Raw genomic sequence first — 21754 nt, 5'->3', positions numbered from 1 at the left:
TTGTTCCTGGTTGGCTCAGCATTCCGAGCCTCATCAAAACAACCAGCAGCTGAAGACAAGGATGTGCTGGACCTTGAGCCCCCTGATCTCTTCGAGTGATCATCATTGACACACAACTTTTTGCAGCATATGGCAGATCACCATTCTCTTCTCTGGCCCCAGGACTAGGACACATGACCGAAGAATGACCAACAAGGCCACAAGAAAAGCAGTAGAACGACACTCTTTCATACATAACAGAGAAGGTCTTGGTCCTTTTCAACTTAAGGGAAATCATTGTGACATAGCGGATGATAGGCTCCTGCACTGCTATCTTAGCCCACACCCTCATGAACCCCCCCCCCGAAAAAACGACCATCAGCATCTGAATCCACTCTGGATATCCGCCCAATGGGCTTAGCAAACTCCATTCCCAACTTGGCCTTCATAGCCAATGAAAATGGTTCATTGGATCTCGATCGTAGTGATACACATATTCATAATATTGAAGCCAAAAGATGCAAAGTTAATAATGATAGTGCACCTTATTTGTGGCACTGTTGTTTAGGTCATATTAGTGTAAAGCGCATGAAGAAACTCCATGCTGATGGGCTTTTGGAATCACTTGATTATGAATCACTAGATGCTTGCGAACCATGCCTCATGGGCAAGATGACTAAAACTCCGTTCTCCGGAACAATGGAGCAAGCAACAAACTTACTGGAAATAATACATACTGATGTATACGGTCCGATGAGTGTTGAAGCTCGCGGCGGGTATCATTATTTTCTGACCTTCACAAGATGATTTGAGCAGATATGGGTATATCTACTTGATGAAACATAAGTCTGAAACATTTGAAAAGTTCAAAGAATTTCAGAGTGAAGTGGAAAATCATCGTAACAAGAAAATAAAGTTTCTACGATCTGATCGTGGAGGAGAATATTTGAGTTATGAGTTTGGTCTTCAATTAAAACAGTGTGGAATAGTTTCACAAACTCATGCCACCTGGAACACCACATCGTAATGGTGTGTCCGAACGCCATAACCATACTTTATTGGATATAGTGCAATCTATGATGTCTCTTACCGATTTACCACTATCGTTTTGGGGTTATGCATTAGAGACAGCTGCATTCACATTAAAGAAGGCACCATCTAAATCCGTTAAGATGACACCGTATGAACTGTGGTTTAGCAAGAAACCTAAGCTGTCGTTTCTTAAAGTTTGGAGTTGCGATGCTTATGTGAAAATGTTTCATCTTGATAAGCTCAAACCCAAGTCGGAGAAGTGTGTCTTCATAGGATACCCAAAGGAGACAATTGGGTACACCTTCTATCACAGATCCGAAGGCAAGGCATTCGTTGCTAAGAATGGATCCTTTCTAGAGAAGGAGTTTCTCTCCAAAGAAGTGAGTGGGAGGAAAGTAGAACTTGATGAGGTAACTGTACCTGCTCCCTTATTGGAAAGTAGTTCATCGCAAAAATCTGTTCCTGTGACTACTACACCAATTAGTGAGGAAGCTAATGATGATGATCATGTAACTTCAGATCAAATTACTACCAAACCTCGTAGGTAAACCAGAGTGAGATCAGCACCAGAGTGGTACGGTAATCCTATTCTGAAGGTCATGTTAATTGACCATGACGAACCTACGAACTATGAGGAAGTGATGATGAGCCCAGATTCCGCAAAATGGCTTGAGGCCATGAAATCTGAGATGGGATCCATGTATGAGAACAAAGTATGGACATTGATTGACTTGCCCAATGATCGGCGAGACATTAAGATTAAATGGATCTTCAAGAGGAAGACGGATGCTGATAGTAGTGTTACTATCTACAAAGCTAGACTTGTCAGAAAAAGGTTTTTTTGACAAAGTTCAAGGTGTTGACTACGATGAGATTTTCTCACTCCTATCTATGCTTTAGTCTATCCGAATCATGTTAGCAATTGCCGCATTTTATGAAATCTGGCAAATGGATGAACAAAACTGCATTCCTTAATGGATTTATTAAAGAAGAGTTGTATATGATGCAACCAGAAGGTTTTGTCAATCCTAAAGGTGCTAACAAAATATGCAAGCTCCAGCGATCCATCTATGGACTAGTGCAAGCATCTCGGAGTTGGAATATACGCTTTGATAAGTTGATCAAAGCATATAGTTTTATATAGACTTGCGGTGAAGCCTGTATTTACAAGAAAGTGAGTGGGAGCACTACAACATTTCTGATAAGTATATGTGAATGACATATTGTTGATCGGAAATAATGTAGAATTATTCTGCAAAGCATAAAGAAGTGTTTGAAAGGAGTTTTTCAAAGAAAGACCTCGATGAAGCTGCTTACATATTGAGCATCAAGATTTATAGAGATAGATCAAGACGCTTGATAAGTTTTTTCAATGAGTACATACCTTGACAAGATTTTGAAATAGTTCAAAATGGAACAGTCAAAGAAAGAGTTCTTGCCTGTGTTACAAGGTGTGAAATTGAGTAAGACTCAAAGCCCGACCACGGCAGAAGATAGAAAGCGAATGAAAGTCATTCCCTATGCCTCAGCCATAGGTTCTATAAAGTATGCCATGCTGTGTACCAGATCTATTGTATACCCTACACTGATTTTGACAAGGGAGTACAATAGTGATCTAGGAGTAGATAACTGGACATCGGTCAAAATTATCCTTAGTGGAATAAGGATATGTTTCTCGATTATGGATGTAAAAAAAAGGTTCGTCGTAAAGGGTTACGTCGATGCAAGTTTTGACAGTGATCCAGATGACTCCAAGTCTCAATCTGGATACATATTGAAAGTGGGAGAAATTAGCTAAAGTAGCTCCGTGCAGAGCATTGTTGACATAGAAATTTGCAAAATACATACGGATCTGAATATGGCAGACCCATTGACTAAACTTCTCTCACAAGCAAAACATGATCACACCTTAGTACTCTTTGGGTGTTAATCACATAGCGATGTGAACTAGATTATTGACTCTAGTAAACCCTTTGGGTGTTTGTCACATGACAATGTGAACTATGGGTTTTAATCACATGGTGATGTGAACTATTGATGTTAAATCACATGGAGATGTGATCTAGATTATTGACTCTAGTGCAAGTGGGAGACTGAAGGAAATATGCCCAAGAGGCAATAATAAAGTTATTATTTATTTCCTTATATCATAATAAATGTTTATTATTCATGCTAGAATTGTATTAACCGGAAACATAATACATGTGTGAATACATAGACAAACAAAGTGTCACTACTATGCCTCTACTTGACTAGCTCGTTGAATCAAAGATGCTTAAGTTTCCTAGCCATAGACATGAGTTGTCATTTGATTAAACGGGGTCACATCATTAGAGAATGATGTGATTGACTTGACCCATTCCGTTAGCATAGCACTTGATCGTTTAGTTTGTTGCTATTGCTTTCTTCATGACTTATACATGTTCCTATGACTATGAGATTATGCAACTCCCGTTTACCAGAGGAACACTTTGTGTGCTACCAAACGTCACAACGTAACTGGGTGATTATAAAGGTGCTCTACAGGTGTCTCCGAAGGTACTTGTTGGGTTGGTGTATTTCGAGATTAGGATTTGTCACTCCGATTGTCGCAGAGGTATCTCTGGGCCCACTCGGTAATGCACATCACTATAAGCCCTGCAAGCATTGCAACTAATGAGTTAATTGCGGGATGATGTGTTACGGAACGAGTAAAGAGACTTGCTGGTAACGAGATTGAACTAGGTATTGAGATACTGACGATCGAATCTCGGGCAAGTAACATACCGATGACAAAGGGAACAACATATGTTGTTATGCGGTTTGACCGATAAAGATCTTCGTAGAATATGTAGGAGCCAATATGAGCATCCAGGTTCCGCTATTGGTTATTGACCGGCGACGTGTCTCGGTCATGTCTACATAGTTCTCAAACCCGTAGGGTCCGCACGCTTAAAGTTCGATGACGGTTATATTATGAGTTTATGTGTTTTGATGTACCGAAGGAGTTCGCAGTCCCGGATTGTTGGGGAACGTTGCAGAAAACAAAAAATTTCCTATGGTTTCACCAAGATCCATCTATGAGTTCATCTAGCAACGAGTGGTCGGATTGCATCTACATACCTTTGTAGATCACGCGCGGAAGCGTTCAAAGAACGGGGATGAGGAAGTCATACTCGACGTGATCCAAATCACCGGAGATCCTAGCGCCGAACGGACGACACCTCCGCATTCAACACACGTACGGTCAGCATGACGTCTGCTCCTTCTTGATCCAGCAAGGGAGGAGGAGAGGTTGATGAAGATCCAGCAGCACGACGGCGTGGTGGTGGATGCAGGGGTCACCGCAGCAGGGCTTCGCCGTTCTACTGCGAGAGGGAGAGGTGTAGCAGGGGAGAGGGAGGCGCCAAGACTCCAACATGCGGCTGCCCCTGCCCCCCCCTTTATATAGGCTCCCCTAGGGGGCGCCGGCCCTAGGAGATGGGATCTCCTAGGGGGGCGGCGACCAAGGGTGGAGTGGCCCCCAAGGCAAGTGGGGCGCCCCCCCACCCTAGGGTTTCCAACCCTAGGCACAGGGGGTGGGCCAAGGGGGGCGCACCAGCCCACTATGGGCTGGTTCCCCTCCCCACTTCAGCCCATGGGGCCCTCCGGGATGGGTGGCCCCACCCGATGGACCCCCGGGACCCTTCTGGTGGTCCCGGTACAATACCGGTGACCCCCAAAACTCTCCCGATGGCCGAAACTGCACTTCTTATATATAATTCTTCACCTCAGGACCATTCCAGAACTCCTCGTGACGTCCGAGATCTCATCCGGGACTCCGAACAACTTTCGGGTTACTGCATATTCATATCTCTACAACCCTAGCGTCACCGAACCTTAAGTGTGTAGACCCCTACGGGTTCGGGAGACATGTAGACATGACTGAGATGGCTCTCCGATCAATAACCAACAGCGGGATCTGGATACCCATGTTGGCTCCCACATGCTCCTCGATGATCTCATCGGATGAACCACAATGTCGAGGATTCAAGCAACCCCGTATACAATTCCCTTTGTCAATCGGTACGTTACTTGCCCAAGATTCGATTGTCGGTATCCCAATACCTCGTTCAATCTCGTTACCGGCAAGTCACTTTACTCGTACCGTAATGCATGATCCCGTGACCAGACACTTGGTCACTTTGAGCTCATTATGATGATGCATTACCGAGTGGGCCCAGAGATGCCTCTCCGTCATACGGAGTGACAAATCCCAGTCTTGATCCGTGTCAACCCAACAGACACTTTCAGAGATACCCGTAGTATACCTTTATAGTCACCCAGTTACGTTGTGACGTTTGGTACACCCAAAGTACTCCTACGGTATTCGGGAGTCACATGATCTCATGGTCTAAGGAAAAGATACTTGACATTGGAAAAACTCTAGCAAACGAACTATAGGATCTTGTGCCATGTTTAGGATTGGGTCTTGTCCATCACATCATTCTCCTAATGATGTGATCTCATTATCAATGACATCCAATGTCCATAGTCAGGAAACCATGACTATCTGTTGATCAACGAGCTAGTTAACTAGAGGCTTACTAGGGACTTGTTGGTGTCTAAGTATTCACACATGTATTACAATTTCCGGATAACACAATTATAGCATGAATAAAAGACAATTATCATGAATAAGGAAACATAATAATAATCCTTTTATTATTGCCTCTAGGGCATATTTCCAACAGTCTCCCACTTGCACTAGAGTCAATAATCTAGTTTCATTGTGATGAATCGAACACCCATGGAATTCTGGTGTTGATCATGTTTTGCTCTAGGGAGAGGTTTAGTCAACGGATCTGCTACATTCAGGTCTGTATGTACTTTACAAATATCTATGTCTCCATCTTGAACATTTTCACGAATGGAGTTGAAGCGATGCTTGATGTGCCTGGTCTTCTTGTGAAACCTGGGCTCCTTGGCAAGTGCAATAGCTCCAGTGTTGTCACAGAAGAGTTTGATCGGCCCTGACACATTGGGTATGACTCCTAGGTCGGTGATGAACTCCTTCACCCAAATTGCTTCATGCGCTGCCTCCGAGGCTGCCATGTACTCCGCTTCACATGTAGATCCCGCCACGACGCTCTGCTTGCAACTGCACCAGCTTACTGCCCCACCATTCAAAATATACACGTATCCGGTTTGTGACTTAGAGTCATCCAGATCTGTGTCGAAGCTACCGTCGACGTAACCCTTTACGACGAGCTCTTCGTCACCTCCATAAACGAGAAACATTTCCTTAGTCCTTTTCAGGTACTTCAGGATATTCTTGACCGTTGTCCAGTGTTCCTTGCCGGGATTACTTTGGTACCTACCTACCAAACTTACGGCAAGGTTTACATCAGGTCTGGTACACAGCATGTCATACATAATAGAACCTATGGCTGAGGCATAGGGGATGACACTCATCTCTTCTATATCTTCTGCCGTGGTCGGACATTGAGCTGAGCTCAATTTCACACCTTGCAACACAGGCAAGAACCCCTTCTTAGACTGATCCATGTTGAACTTCTTCAATATCTTATCAAGGTATGTGCTTTGTGAAAGTCCTATGAGGCATCTTGATCTATCTCTATAGATCTTGATGCCTAATATATAAGCAGCTTCTCCAAGGTCCTTCATTGAAAAACTCTTATTCAAGTAGGCCTTAATGCTGTCCAAAAGCTCTATATCATTTCCCATCAAAAGTATGTCATCTACATATAATATGAGAAATGCTACAGAGCTCCCACTCACTTTCTTGTAAACGCATGCTTCTCCATAAGTCTGCATAAACCCAAATGCTTTGATCATCTCATCAAAGCGAATGTTCCAACTCCGAGATGCTTGCACCAGCCCATAAACCGAGCGTTGGAGCTTGCACACCTTGTCAGCATTCTTAGGATCGACAAAACCTTCCGGCTGCATCATATACAATTCTTCCTTAAGGAAACCATTAAGGAATGCCGTTTTGACGTCCATTTGCCATATCTCATAATCATAGTATGCGGCAATTGCTAACATAATTCGGACGGACTTCAGCTTCGCTACCAGTGAGAAAGTCTCATCGTAGTCAACCCCTTGAACTTGTCGATAACCCTTAGCGACAAGCCGAGCTTTATAGATGGTCACATTACCATCCGCGTCTGTCTTCTTCTTAAAGATCCATTTATTTTCTATGGCTCGCCGCTCAACGGGCAAGTTAGTCAAAGTCCATACTTCGTTTTCATACATGGATCCTATCTCGGATTTCATGGCTTCCAGCCATTTGTCGGAATCCGGGCCCGCCATCACTTCTTCATAGTTCGAAGGTTCACCGTTGTCTAACAACATGATTTCCAAGACAGGGTTGCCGTACCACTCTGGTGCGGAACGTGTCCTTGTGGACCTACGAAGTTCAGTAGCAACTTGATATGAAGTTTCATGATCATCATCATTAACTTCTCCCTAGTCGGTGCAGGCACCTCAGGAACATTTTCTTGAGTTGCGCCATTTTCCGGTTCAAGAGGTAATACTTCATCAAGTTCTACTTTCCTCCCACTTACTTCTTTCGTGAGAAACTCCTTCTCTAGAAAGGATCCATTCTTGGCAACAAAGATCTTGCCTTCGGATCTGAGGTAGAAGGTATACCCAATAGTTTCTTTAGGGTATCCTATGAAGACGCATTTTTCCGACTTGGGTTCGAGCTTTTCAGGTTGAAGTTTCTTGACATAAGCATCGCATCCCCAAACTTTTAGAAACGACAGCTTAGGTTTCTTCCCAAACCATAATTCATACGGTGTCGTCTCAACGGATTTCGACATAGCCCTATTTAAAGTGAATGCGGAAGTCTCTAAAGCATAGACCCAAAATGATAGCGGTAAATCGGTAAGAGACATCATAGATCGCACCATATCTAATAGAGTGCGATTACGACGTTCGGACACACCATTACGCTGAGGTGTTCCAGGCGGCGTGAGTTGTGAAACTATTCCATATTTTCTTAAGTGTGTGCCAAATTCGTGACTCAAGTATTCTCCTCCACGATCTGATCGCAGGAACTTGATTTTCCTGTCATGTTGATTCTCAACCTCACTCTGAAATTCCTTGAACCTTTCAAAGGTCTCAGACTTGTGTTTCATTAAGTAGACATACCCATATCTACTCAAGTCATCAGTGAGGGTGAGAACATAATGATAACCACCGCGAGCCCCAACACTCATTGGACCGCACACATCAGTATGTATGATTTCCAATAAGTTGGTTGCTCGCTCCATTGTTCCTGAGAACGGAGTCTTGGTCATTTTACCCATGAGGCATGGTTCGCATGTGTCAAATGATTCGTAATCAAGAGACTCTAAAAGTCCATCTGCATGGAGCTTCTTTATGCGTTTGACACCTATGTGACCAAGGCGGCAGTGCCACAAGTATGTGGGACTATCATTATCAACCTTACATCTTTTGGTACTCACACTATGAATATGTGTAGCATTACGCTCGAGATTCATTAAGAATAAACCATTCACCATCGGAGCATGACCATAAAACATATCTCTCATATAAATAGAACAACCATTATTCTCGGATATAAATGAGTAGCCATCTCGTATTAAACGAGATCCTGATACAATGTTCATGCTCAAACTTGGCACTAAATAACAATTATTGAGGTTCAAAACTAATCCCGTAGGTAAATGTAAAGGTAGCATGCCGACGGCGATCACATCGACCTTGGAACCATTCCCGACGCGCATCGTCACCTCGTCCTTCGCCAGTCTCCGCTTATTCTGTAGCTCCTGCTTTGAGTTACAAATGTGAGCAACTGCACCGGTATCAAATACCCAGGAGCTACTACGAGTACTGGTAAGGTACACATCAATTACATGTATATCACATATACCTTTCGTTTTGCCGGCCTTCTTGTCCGCTAAGTATTTGGGGCAGTTCCGCTTCCAGTGGCCACTTTCCTTGCAATAAAAGCACTCAGTCTCGGGCTTGGGTCCATTCTTTGGCTTCTTCTCGGCAGCTTGCTTGCCGGGCGCGGCAACTCCCTTGCCGTCCTTCTTGAAGGTTTTCTTACCCTTGCCTTTCTTGAACTTAGTGGTTTTATTCACCATCAACACTTGATGTTCCTTTTTGACTTCTACCTCTGCTGATTCCAGCATTGCAAATACTTCAGGAATGGTCTTTTCCATCCCCTGCATATTGAGGTTCATCACAAAGCTCTTGTAGCTCGGTGGAAGCGACTGAAGGATTCTGTCAATGACCGCGTCATCCGGGAGATTAACTCCTAGCTGAGTCAAGCGGTTATGTAACCCAGACATAGTGAGTATGTGCTCACTGACAGAACTATTTTCCTCCATCTTACAGCTGAAGAACTTGTCGGAGACTTCATATCTCTCGACCCGGGCATGAGCTTGAAAAACCATTTTCAGCTCTTCGAACATCTCATATGCTCGGTGTCTCTCAAAACGCTTTTGGAGCCCCAGTTCTAAGCTGTAAAGCATGCCGCACTGAACGAGGGAGTAATCATTGGTATGTGTCTGCCAAGCGTTCATAACGTCTTGTTCTGCAGGGAGAGCAGGTGCTTCACCCAGCGGTGCTTGTAGGACATAATCTTTCTTGGCAGCTATGAGGATGATCCTCAGGTTCCGGACCCAGTCCGTATAGTTGCTGCCATCGTCTTTCAGCTTGGTTTTCTCTAGGAACACGTTGAAGTTGAGTACAACGTTGGCCATTTGATCTACAATACATGTTGTAAAGATTTTAGACTAAGTTCATGATAATTAAGTTCATCTAAATCAAATTATTCAATGAACTCCCACTCATATAGACATCCCTCCAGTCATCTAAGTATAACATGATCCGAGTTAACTAGGCCGTGTCCGATCATCGCGTGAGACGGACTAGTCAACATCGCTGAACATCTTCATGTTGATCGTATCTTCTATACGACTCATGCTCGACCTTTCGGTCTTCTGTGTTCCGAGGCCATGTCTGTACATGCTAGGCTCGTCAAGTCAACCTAAGTGTTTGCATGTGTAAATCTGTCTTACACCCGTTGTATGTGAATGTTGGAATCTATCACACCCGATCATCACGTGGTGCTTCAAAACAACGAACTGTCGCAACGGTGCACAGTTAGGGGGAACACTTTCTTGAAATTATTATGAGGGATCATCTTATTTACTACCGTCGTTCTAAGTAAACAAGATGCAAAAACATGATAAACATCACATGCAATCAAATAATAATAGTGACATGATATGGCCAATATCACATAGCTCCTTTGATCTCCACCTTGGGGCTCCATGATCATCTTGTCACCGGCATGACACCATGATCTCCATCATCGTGTCTCCATGAAGTTGCTCGCCAACTATTACTTCTACTACTATGGCTAACACGTTTAGCAATAAAGTAAAGTAATTTACATGGCGTTTCTCAATGACACGCAGGTCATACAAAAAATAAAGACAACTCCTATGGCTCCTGGCGGTTGTCATACTCATCGACATGCAAGTCGTGATTCCTATTACAATAGCATGAACATCTCATACATCACATATATATCATTCATCATTCATCACAAATTTGGTCATATCACATCACAAAACACTTGCTGCAAAAACAAGTTAGACGTCCTCTAATTGTTGTTGCAAGTTTTACGTGGCTGCAATAGGGTTCTAGCAAGAAAGTTTTCTTACCTACGTGAAAGCCACAACATGATTTGTCAACTTCTATTTACCCTTCATAAGGACCCTTTTCATCGAATCCGCTCCAACTAAAGTGGGAGAGACAGACACCCGCCAGCCACCTTATGCAACTAGTGCATGTTAGTCGGTGGAACCGGTCTCACGTAAGCGTACGTGTAAGGTTGGTCCGGGCCGCTTCATCCCACAATACCGCTGAAGCAAAATAAGACTAGTAGCGGCAAGAAAGTTGACAACATCTACGCCCACAACAAATTGTGTTCTACTCGTGCAAAGAGAACTACGCATAAACCTAGCTCATGATGCCACTGTTGGGGAATGTTGCAGAAAACAAAAATTTTCCTACGGTTTCACCAAGATCCATCTATGAGTTCATCTAGCAACGAGTGATCGGATTGCATCTACATACCTTTGTAGATCACGCGCGGAAGCGTTCAAAGAACGGGGATGAGGATGTCATACTCGACGTGATCCAAATCACCGGAGATCCTAGCGCCGAACGGACGGCACCTCCGCGTTCAACACACGTACGGACAGCGTGACGTCTGCTCCTTCTTGATCCAGCAAGGGGGAGGATAGGTTGATGAAGATCCAGCAGCACGACAGCGTGGTGGTGGATGCAGGGGTCACCGCAGCAGGGCTTCGCCATTCTACTGCGACAGGGAGAGGTGTAGCAGGGGAGAGGGAGGCGCCAAGACTCCAGGGTGCGGCTGTTGGAAATATGCCCTAGAGGCAATAATAAAAGTATTATTATTATATTTCCTTGTTCATGATAATTGTCTTTTATTCATGCTATAACTGTATTATCCGGAAATCGTAATACACGTGTGAATACATAGACCACAATATGTCCCTAGTGAGCCTCTAGTTGACTAGCTCGTTGTGATCAACAGATAGTCATGGTTTCCTGGCTATGGACATTGGATGTCGTTGATAACGGGATCACATCATTAAAATACCGATGATGATGTGTTACGGAACGAGTAAAGTGACTTGCCGGTAACGAGATTGAACAAGGTATTGGATACCGACGATCGAATCTCGGGCAAGTAAAATACCGTTAGACAAAGGGAATTGTATACGGGATCGATTGAGTCCTTGACATCGTGGTTCATCCGATGAGATCATCGTGGAACATGTGGGAGCCAACATGGGTATCCAGATCCCGCTGTTGGTTATTGACCAGAGAACGTCTCGGTCATGTCTGCATGTCTCCCGAACCCGTAGGGTCTACACACTTAAGGTTCGATGACGCTAGGGTTATAAAGGAAGCTAGTATGTGGTTACCGAATGTTGTTCGGAGTCCCGGATGAGATCCCGGACGTCACGAGGAGTTCCGGAATGGTCCGGAGGTAAAGATTTATATATAGGAAGTCCTGTTTCGGCCATCGGGACAAGTTTCGGGGTCATCGGTATTGTACCGGGACCACCGGAAGGGTCCCGGGGGCCCACCGGGTGGGGCCACCTGCCCCGGGGGGCCACATGGGCTGTAGGGGGTGTGCCTTGGCCTACATGGGCCAAGGGCACCAGCCCCAAGAGGCCCATGCGCCTAGGGAACCCTAGAGGGAAGAGTCCTCAAGGGGGAAGGCACCTCCGAGGTGCCTTGGGGAGGATGGACTCCTCCCCCCCCCTCTTGGCCGCACCCTTTTCTTGGAGTAAGGGGCAAGGCTGCGCCTTCCCCCTCTCCCTTGCCCCTATATATAGTGGAGGGGTGGGAGGGCATCCATACCTGAGCCTTTGGCGCCTCCCTCCCTCCCGTGACACCTCCTCCTCTCCCGTAGGTGCTTGGCGAAGCCCTGCAGGATTGCCACGCTCCTCCATCACCACCACGCCGTTGTGCTGCTGCTGGATGGAGTCTTCCTCAACCTCTCCATCTCTCCTTGCTGGATTAAGGCGTGGGAGACGTCACTGGGCTGTATGTGTGTTGAACGCGGAGGTGCCGTCCGTTCGGCACTTGATCATCGGTGATCTGAATCACGACGAGTACGACTCCATCAACCCCGTTCACTTGAACGCTTCCGCTTAGCGATCTACAAGGGTATGTAGATGCACTCTCCTTTCTACTCGTTGCTGGTCTCTCCATAGATAGATCTTGGTGACACGTAGGAAAATTTTGAATTTCTGCTACGTTCCCCAACAGTGGCATCATGAGCTAGGTCTATTGCGTAGATTCTTTGCACGAGTAGAACACAAAGTAGTTGTGGGCGTTGATGTTGTTCAATATGCTTACCGTTACTAGTCCAATCTTGTTTCGACGGTATTGTGGGATGAAGCGGCCCGGACCGACCTTACACGTACTCTTACGTGAGACAGGTTCCACCGATTGACATGCACTTGGTGCATAAGGTGGCTAGCGGGTGCCAGTCTCTCCCACTTTAGTCGGAACGGGTTCGATGAAAAGGGTCCTTATGAAGGGTAAATAGCAATTGGCATATCACGTTGTGGTCTTGCGTAGGTAAGAAACGTTCTTGCTAGAAACCCATAGCAGCCACGTAAAACATGCAACAACAATTAGAGGACGTCTAACTTGTTTTTGCAGGGTATGCTATGTGATGTGATATGGCCAAGAAGAATGTGATGAATGATATGTGATGTATGAGATTGATCATGTTCTTGTAATAGGATTCACGACTTGCATGTCGATGAGTATGACAACCGGCAGGAGCCATAGGAGTTGTCTTTATTTATTGTATGACCTGCGTGTCATTGAAGAACGCCATGTAAACTACTTTACTTTATTGCTAAACGCGTTAGTCATAGAAGTAGAAGTAGTCGTTGGCGTGACAACTTCATGAAGACACGATGATGGAGATCATGGTGTCGTGCCGGTGACGATGATGATCATGGAGCCCCGAAATGAAGATCAAAAGGAGCAAAATGATATTGGCCATATCATGTCACTATTTGATTGCATGTGATGTTTATCATGTTTATGCATCTTGTTTACTTAGGACGACGGTAGTAAATAAGATGATCCCTTACAAAATTTCAAGAAGTGTTCTCCCCTAACTGTGCACCGTTGCTACAGTTCGTCGCTTCTAAGCACCACGTGATGATCGGGTGTGATGGATTCTTACGTTCACATACAACGGGTGTAAGACAGTTTTACACAGCGAAAACACTTAGGGTTAACTTGACGAGCCTAGCATGTGCAGACATGGCCTCGGAACACGGAGACCGAAAGGTCGAGCATGAGTCGTATAGTAGATACGATCAACATGAAGATGTTCACCGATGATGACTAGTCCGTCTCACGTGATGATCGGACACGGCCTAGTTGACTCGGATCATGTGATCACTTAGATGACCAGAGGGATGTCTATCTAAGTGGGAGTTCATAAGATGAACTTAATTATCCTGAACATAGTCAAAAGACGTTTTGCAAATTATGTCATAGCTCGCGCTATAGTTCTACTGTTTTAGATATGTTCCTAGAGAAATTATAGTTGAAAGTTGATAGTAGCGATTATGCGATCACTAGAACGCTTATGTCCTTAATGCACTGCTCAGTGTGCTGAACCCCAAACGTCGTTTGTGGATGTTTCGAACATCGAACATACACGTTTTGATAACTACGTGATAGTTCAGTTAAATGGTTTAAGTAGAGGCACCAAAGACGTTTTCGAAACGTCGCGGAACATATGAGATGTTTCGAGGGCTGAAATTGGGATTTCAGGCTCGTGCCCACGTCAAGAGGTATAAGACCTCCGACGATTTTCTTAGCCTGCAAACTAAGGGAGAAAAGCTTAATCGTTGAGCTTGTGCTCAGATTGTCTGAGTGCGACAATCACTTGAATCGAGTGGGAGTTGATCTTCCAGATGAGATAGTGATGTTTCCCCAAAGTCATTGCCACCAAGCTGCTAGAGCTTCGTGATGAACTATAACATATCAAGGATAGAGATGATGATCCTTGAGGTATTCGCGTTGTTTGACATCGCGAAAGTAGAAATCAAGAAGGAGCATCAATTGTTGATGGTTGATGAAACCACTAGTTTCAAGAAGGGCAAGGGAAAGAAGGGATACTTCATGAAACGGCAAATCAGTTGCTGCACCAATGAAGAAACCCGAGGTTGAACCCAAACCCGAGACTAAGTGCTTCTGTAATAAGGGGAACAATCACTGGAGCAGGATTACCCTAGATACTTGGTAGATGAGAAGGCTGGCAAGGTCGATAGAAGTATATTGGATATACATTATGTTAATGTGTACTTTACTAGTACTCCTAGTAGCACCAGGGTATTAGATACCGGTTCGGTTGCTAAGTGTTAGCAACTCGAAATAAAAGCTACGGAATAAACGGAGACTAGCTAAAGGTGAGCTGACGATATGTGTTGGAAGTTTTTTTCCAAGCTAGATGTGATCAAGCATCGCACGCTCCCTCTACCATCAAGATTAGTATTAAACCTGAATGGTTTATTGAATCTCGATCGTAGTGATACACATTTTCATGCCAAAAGATATAAGATAGTAATGATAGTACCACTTACTTGTGGCACTTCCATGTAAGTCATATTGGTATAAAACGCATGAAGAAGCTCCATGTTGATGGATCTTTGGACTCACTCGTTTTTGAAAAGTTTGAGACATGCGAACCATGTCTATTGGTGTATATGCATGAAGAAACTCCATGCAAATGGATCGTTCGGACTCACTTGATTTTGAATCACTTGAGATATGCAAATCATACCACATGGGCAAGATGACTGAAAAGCCTCATTTTCAGTAAAATGGAACAAGATAGCAACTTGTTGGAAGCAACACATTTTGATGTGTGCAGTCCAATGAGTGCTGAGGCATGCAGTGAATATCGTTATGTTCTTACTTCACAGATGATTCGAGTAGATGTTGAGAATATTTACTTGATGAAACACAAGTCTGAATTATTGAATGGTTCAAGTAATTTCAGAGTGAAGTAGAAGATCATTGTGACAAGAGGATAAAATGTCTATGATATGATCATAGAGATGAGTATCTGAGTTACGAGTTTTGGCACACAATTAAGACATTGTGGAAATTGTTTCGCAATTAATACTGCCTGGAACACCATAGTGTGATGGTGTGTCCGAACATCATAGTTGCACCCTATTGGATATGGTGTCTCTTATCGAATTACCACTATTGTTCATGGGTTAGGCATTAGAGACAACCACATTCACTTTAAATAGGGCACCACGTAATTCCGTTGAGATGACACCATATGAATTATGGTTTAGAGAAACCTAAGTTGTCGTTTCTTAAAGGTTTGGGGCTGCGACGCTTATGTGAAAAAGTTTCAGGATTGATAAGCTCGAACCCAAAGCGGATAAAATGCATCTTCATAGGACACCCAAAACAGTTGGGTATACCTCCTAAATTCAGATCCGAAAGCAATATGGATTGTTTCTTGAATCGGGTCCTTTCTCGAGGAAAGGTTTCTCTCGAAAGAGTTGAGTGGGAGAATGGTGGAGACTTGATATGGTTATTGAACCATCACTTCAACCAGTGTGTGTCAGGGCATAGGAAGTTGTTCATGTGGCACCTACACCAATTGAAGTAGAAGCTTATGATAGTGATCATGAAGCTTCGGATCAAGTCACTGCCGTACCTCGTAGGGTGACAAGGATACGTACTACTTCAGAGTGGTACAGTAATCCTGTCTTGAAGGTCATGTTGCTAGACAACAATGAACCTACGAGCTATGGAGAAGCAATGGTGGGCCCAAATTCCGACAAATGGTTAGAAGCCATGAAATCCGAGATAGGATCCATGTATCAGAACAAAGCATGGACTTTGGTGGACTTGCTCGATGATCAGCAAGCCATTGAGATAAATGGATCTTTAATAAGAAGACGGACGTGGATGGTAATGTCACCATCTATGAAGCTCGACTTGTGGCGAAGAGTTTTTTCACAAGTTCAAGGAGTTGACTACGATGAGATTTTCTCATCCGTAGCGATGCTTAAAGTCCGTCGGATTCATGTTAGCATTAGCTGCATTTATGAAATCTGGCAGATGGATGACAAAACGAGTTTCCTTACCAGTCTTCGTATGGAAAGGTTGTATGTAATACAATCAGAAAGGTTTTGTCGATCCTAAGGATGCTAAAAGGTATGCTAGCTCCAGCAATCCTTCTAAGGACTGGAGTAAGCATCTCGGAGTTGGAATGTGCGCTTTGATGAGATGATCAAAGATTTTGGTGTATACAAAGTTTATGAGAAACTTGTATTTCCAAAGAAGTGAGTGGGAGCACTATAGAATTTCTGATGAGTATATGTTGTTGATCAGAAATGACATAGAATTTCTGGAAAGCATATAGGGTTATTTTGAAAGTGTTTTTCAATGGAAAGCCTGGATTGAGCTACTTGAGCATTGAGCATCAAGATCTATAAGGATAGATCAAAACGCTTAATGGTACTTTCAAATGAGCACATACCTTGACATGATCTTGAAGGTGTTCAAGATGGACCAGTCATAGAAGGAGTTCTTGCCTGAGTTGTAAGGTACGAAGTTAAGACTTAAAGCTCGACCACGGCAGAATAGAGAGAAAGGACGAAGGTCGTCCCCTATGCTTTAGACGTAGGCTCTACAGTATGCTATGCTGTGTACCGCACCAAAAGTGTGCCTTGCCATGAGTCAGTCAAGGGGTACAAGAGTGATCCAAGAATGGCTCACAGGACAGCGGTCAAAGTTATCCTTAGTAACTAGTGGACTAAGGAATTTTCTTGATTATGGAGGTGGTAAAAGAGTTCGTCGTAAAGGTTACGACGATGCAAGCTTGACACCTATCCGGATAGCTCTGAGTAGAGAGACCGGATACATATAATGGAGCAATAATTTAGAATAGCTCCAAGTAGAACAGTTGTTTGGAATAGCTCCAAATAGAGCGTGGTAGCTGCATCTAGGAGATGACATAGAGATTTGTAAAGCACACACGGATCTGAAAGGTTCAGACCCGTTGACTAAAACCTCTCTCACAAGCAACATGATCAAACCTAAAACTCATTGAGTATTAATCACATAGTGATGTGAACTAGACTACTGATTCTAGTAAACTCTTGGGTGTTAGTCACATGGCGATGTGACCTGTGAGTGTTAATCACATGGCGATGTGAACTAGATTATTGACTCTAGTGCAAGTGGGAGACTGTTGGAAATATGCCCTAGAGGCAATAATAAAAGTATTATTATTATATTTCCTTGTTCATGATAATTGTCTTTTATTCATGCTATAACTGTATTATCCGGAAATTGTAATACACGTGTGAATACATAGACCACAATATGTCCCTAGTGAGCCTCTAGTTGACTAGCTCGTTGTGATCAACAGATAGTCATGGTTTCCTGGCTATGGACATTGGATGTCGTTGATAACGGGATCACATCATTAGGAGAATGATGTGATGGACAAGACCCAATCCTAAGCCTAGCACAAAGATCGTGTAGTTCGTTTGCTAGAGCTTTGCCAATGTCAAGTATCTCTTCCTTTGACCATGAGAGCGTGTAACTCCTGGATACCGTAGGAGTGCTTTGGGTGTATCAAACGTCACAACGTAACTGGGTGACTATAAAGGTGCACTACGGGTATCTCCGAAAGTATCTATTGTTTTATGCGGATCGAGACTGGGATTTGTCACTCCGTGTAAACGGAGAGGTATCTCTGGGCCCACTCGGTAGGACATCATCATATGCGCAATGTGACCAAGGAGTTGATCACGGGATGATGTGTTACGGAACGAGTAAAGTGACTTGCCGGTAACGAGATTGAACAAGGTATTGGATACCGACGATCGAATCTCGGGCAAGTAAAATACCGCTAGACAAAGGGAATTGTATACGGGATCGATTGAGTCCTTGACATCGTGGTTCATCCGATGAGATCATCGTGGAACATGTGGGAGCCAACATGGGTATCCAGATCCCGCTGTTGGTTATTGACCGGAGAACGTCTCGGTCATGTCTGCATGTCTCCCGAACCCGTAGGGTCTACACACTTAAGGTTCGATGACGCTAGGGTTATAAAGGAAGCTAGCATGTGGTTACCGAATGTTGTTCGGAGTCCCGGATGAGATCTCGGACGTCATGAGGAGTTCCGGAATGGTCCGGAGGTAAAGATTTATATATAGGAAGTCCTGTTTCGGCCATCGGGACAAGTTTCGGGGTCATCGGTATTGTACCGGGACCACCGGAAGGGTCCCGGGGGCCCACCGGGTGGGGCCACCTGCCCCGGGGGGCCACATGGGCTGTAGGGGGTGTGCCTTGGCCTACATGGGCCAAGGGCACCAGCCCCAAGAGGCCCATGCGCCTAGGGAACCCTAGAGGGAAGAGTCCTCAAGGGGGAAGGCACCTCCGAGGTGCCTTGGGGAGGATGGACTCCTCCCCCCCCCCTCTTGGCCGCACCCTTTTCTTGGAGTAAGGGGCAAGGCTGCGCCTTCCCCCTCTCCCTTGCCCCTATATATAGTGGAGGGGTGGGAGGGCATCCATACCTGAGCCTTTGGCGCCTCCCTCCCTCCCGTGACACCTCCTCCTCTCCCATAGGTGCTTGGCGAAGCCCTGCAGGATTGCCACGCTCCTTCATCACCACCACGCCGTTGTGCTGCTGCTGGATGGAGTCTTCCTCAACCTCTCCCTCTCTCCTTGCTGGATCAAGGCGTGGGAGACGTCACCGGGCTGTACGTGTGTTGAACGCGGAGGTGCCGTCCGTTCGGCACTTGATCATCGGTGATCTGAATCACGACGAGTACGACTCCATCAACCCCGTTCACTTGAACGCTTCCGCTTAGCGATCTACAAGGGTATGTAGATGCACTCTCCTTTCTACTCGTTGCTGGTCTCTCCATAGATAGATCTTGGTGACACGTAGGAAAATTTTGAATTTCTGCTACGTTCCCCAACAGCGGCTGCCCCTCCCCCCCTTTATATAGGCTCCCCTAGGGGGCGCAGGCCCTAGGAGATGGGATCTCCTAGGGGGGGCGCCGGCCAAGGGTGGAGTGGCCCCTAAGGCAAGTGGGGCGCCCCCCACCCTAGGGTTTCCAACCCTAGGCACAGGGGGTGGGCCAAGGGGGGCGCACCAGCCCACTATGGGCTGGTTCCCCTCCCCACTTCAGCCCATGGGGCCCTCCGGGATGGGTGGCCCCACCTGGTGGACCCCCGGGACCCTTCCGGTGGTCCCGGTACAATACTGGTGACCCCCAAAACTCCCCCGATGGCCGAAACTGCACTTCCTATATATAATTCTTCGCCTCCGGACCATTCCAGAACTCCTCATGACGTCCGAGATCTCATTCGGGACTCCGAACAACTTTTGGGTTACTGCATATTCATATATCTACAACCCTAGCGTCACCGAACCTTAAGTGTGTAGACCCTACGGGTTCGGGAGACATGTAGACATAACCGAGATGGCTCTCCGGTCAATAACCAACAGCGGGATCTGGATACCCATGTTGGCTCCCACATGCTCCTCGATGATCTCATCGGATGAACCACGATGTCGAGGATTCAAGCAACCCCGTATACAATTCCCTTTGTCAATCGGTACGTTACTTGCCCGAGATTCGATCGTCGGTATCCCAATACCTCGTTCAATCTCTTTACCGGCAAGTCACTTTACTCGTATCGTAATGCATGATCCCATGACCAGACACTTGGTCACTTTGAGCTCATTATGATGATGCATTACCGAGTGGGCCCAGAGATACCTCTCCGTCATACGGAGTGACAAATCCCAGTCTTGATCCGTGTCAACCCAACAGACACTTTCAGAGATACCCGTAGTATACCTTTATAGTCACCCAGTTACGTTGTGACGTTTGGTACACCCAAAGTACTCCTACGGTATCCGGGAGTTACATGATCTCGTGGTCTAAGGAAAAGATACTTGACATTGGAAAAACTCTAGCAAACGAACTATACGATCTTGTGCTATGTTTAGGATTGGGTCTTGTCCATCACATCATTCTCCTAATGATGTGATCTCGTTATCAATGACATCCAATGTCCATAGTCAGGAAACCATGACTATCTGTTGATCAACGAGCTAGTTAACTAGAGGCTTACTAGGGACATGTTGGTGTCTAAGTATTCACACATGTATTACGATTTCCGGATAACACAATTATAGCATGAATAAAAGACAATTATCATGAACAAGGAAACATAATAATAATCCTTTTATTATTGCCTCTAGGGCATATTTCCAACACGGATGAGATCGGGGACATGACGAGGAGTCTCGAAATGGTCGAGACGTAAAGATCGATATATTCAACGACTATATTCGGACATCGGAAAGGTTCCGAGTGATTCGGGTATTTTTGGGAGTACCGGGGAGTTATGGGAATTCGTATTGGGCCTTAATGGGCCATACGGGAAAGGAGATAAAGGCCTCAAAGGGTGGTCGCACCCCTCCCCATGGGCTGGTCCGAATTGGAGTAGGGAGGGGGGCGCCCCCTTCCTTCCTTCTCCTTTTCCCTTCCCTTTCCTTCCCTCCTACTCCTACTACTTGGAAGGGCTCCTAGTTCTACTAGGAAAGGGGGAATCCTACTCCCGGTGGGAGTAGGACTCCCCTAGGGCGCGCCATAGAGAGGGCCGGCCCTCCCCCTCCTCCACTCCTTTATATACGGGGGCAGGGGGCACCCCAAAGACACAACAATTGATCATTGATCTCTTAGTCGTGTGCGGTGCCCCCCTCCACCATAATCCTCGATAATATTGTAGCGGTGCTTAGGCGAAGCCCTGCGACGGTAGAACATCAAGATCGTCACCAAGCCGTTGTGCTGACGGAACTCTTCCCCGACATTCTGCTGGATCGGAGTCCGGGGATCGTCATCGAGCTGAACGTGTGCTAAAACTCGGAGGTGCTGTAGTTTCGGTGCTTGATTGGTCGGGCCATGAAGACGTACGACCAAATCAACCGCGTTGTTATAACGCTTCCACTTTCGGTCTATGAGGGTACGTGGACAACACTCTCCCCTCTCGTTGCTATGCATCACCATGATCTTGCGTGTGCGTAGGAAATTTTTGAAATTACTACGTTCCCCAACATTTTGGCTCCTGTTCTGATCGTTTG

This window comes from Triticum aestivum, chromosome 5A, assembly GCF_018294505.1.
Source record: "Triticum aestivum cultivar Chinese Spring chromosome 5A, IWGSC CS RefSeq v2.1, whole genome shotgun sequence".
In the NCBI taxonomy this organism is placed as follows: domain Eukaryota; kingdom Viridiplantae; phylum Streptophyta; class Magnoliopsida; order Poales; family Poaceae; genus Triticum; species Triticum aestivum.
The sequence above is the reverse complement of the archived record's forward strand: the minus strand, read 5'-3'. Positions refer to the sequence as shown.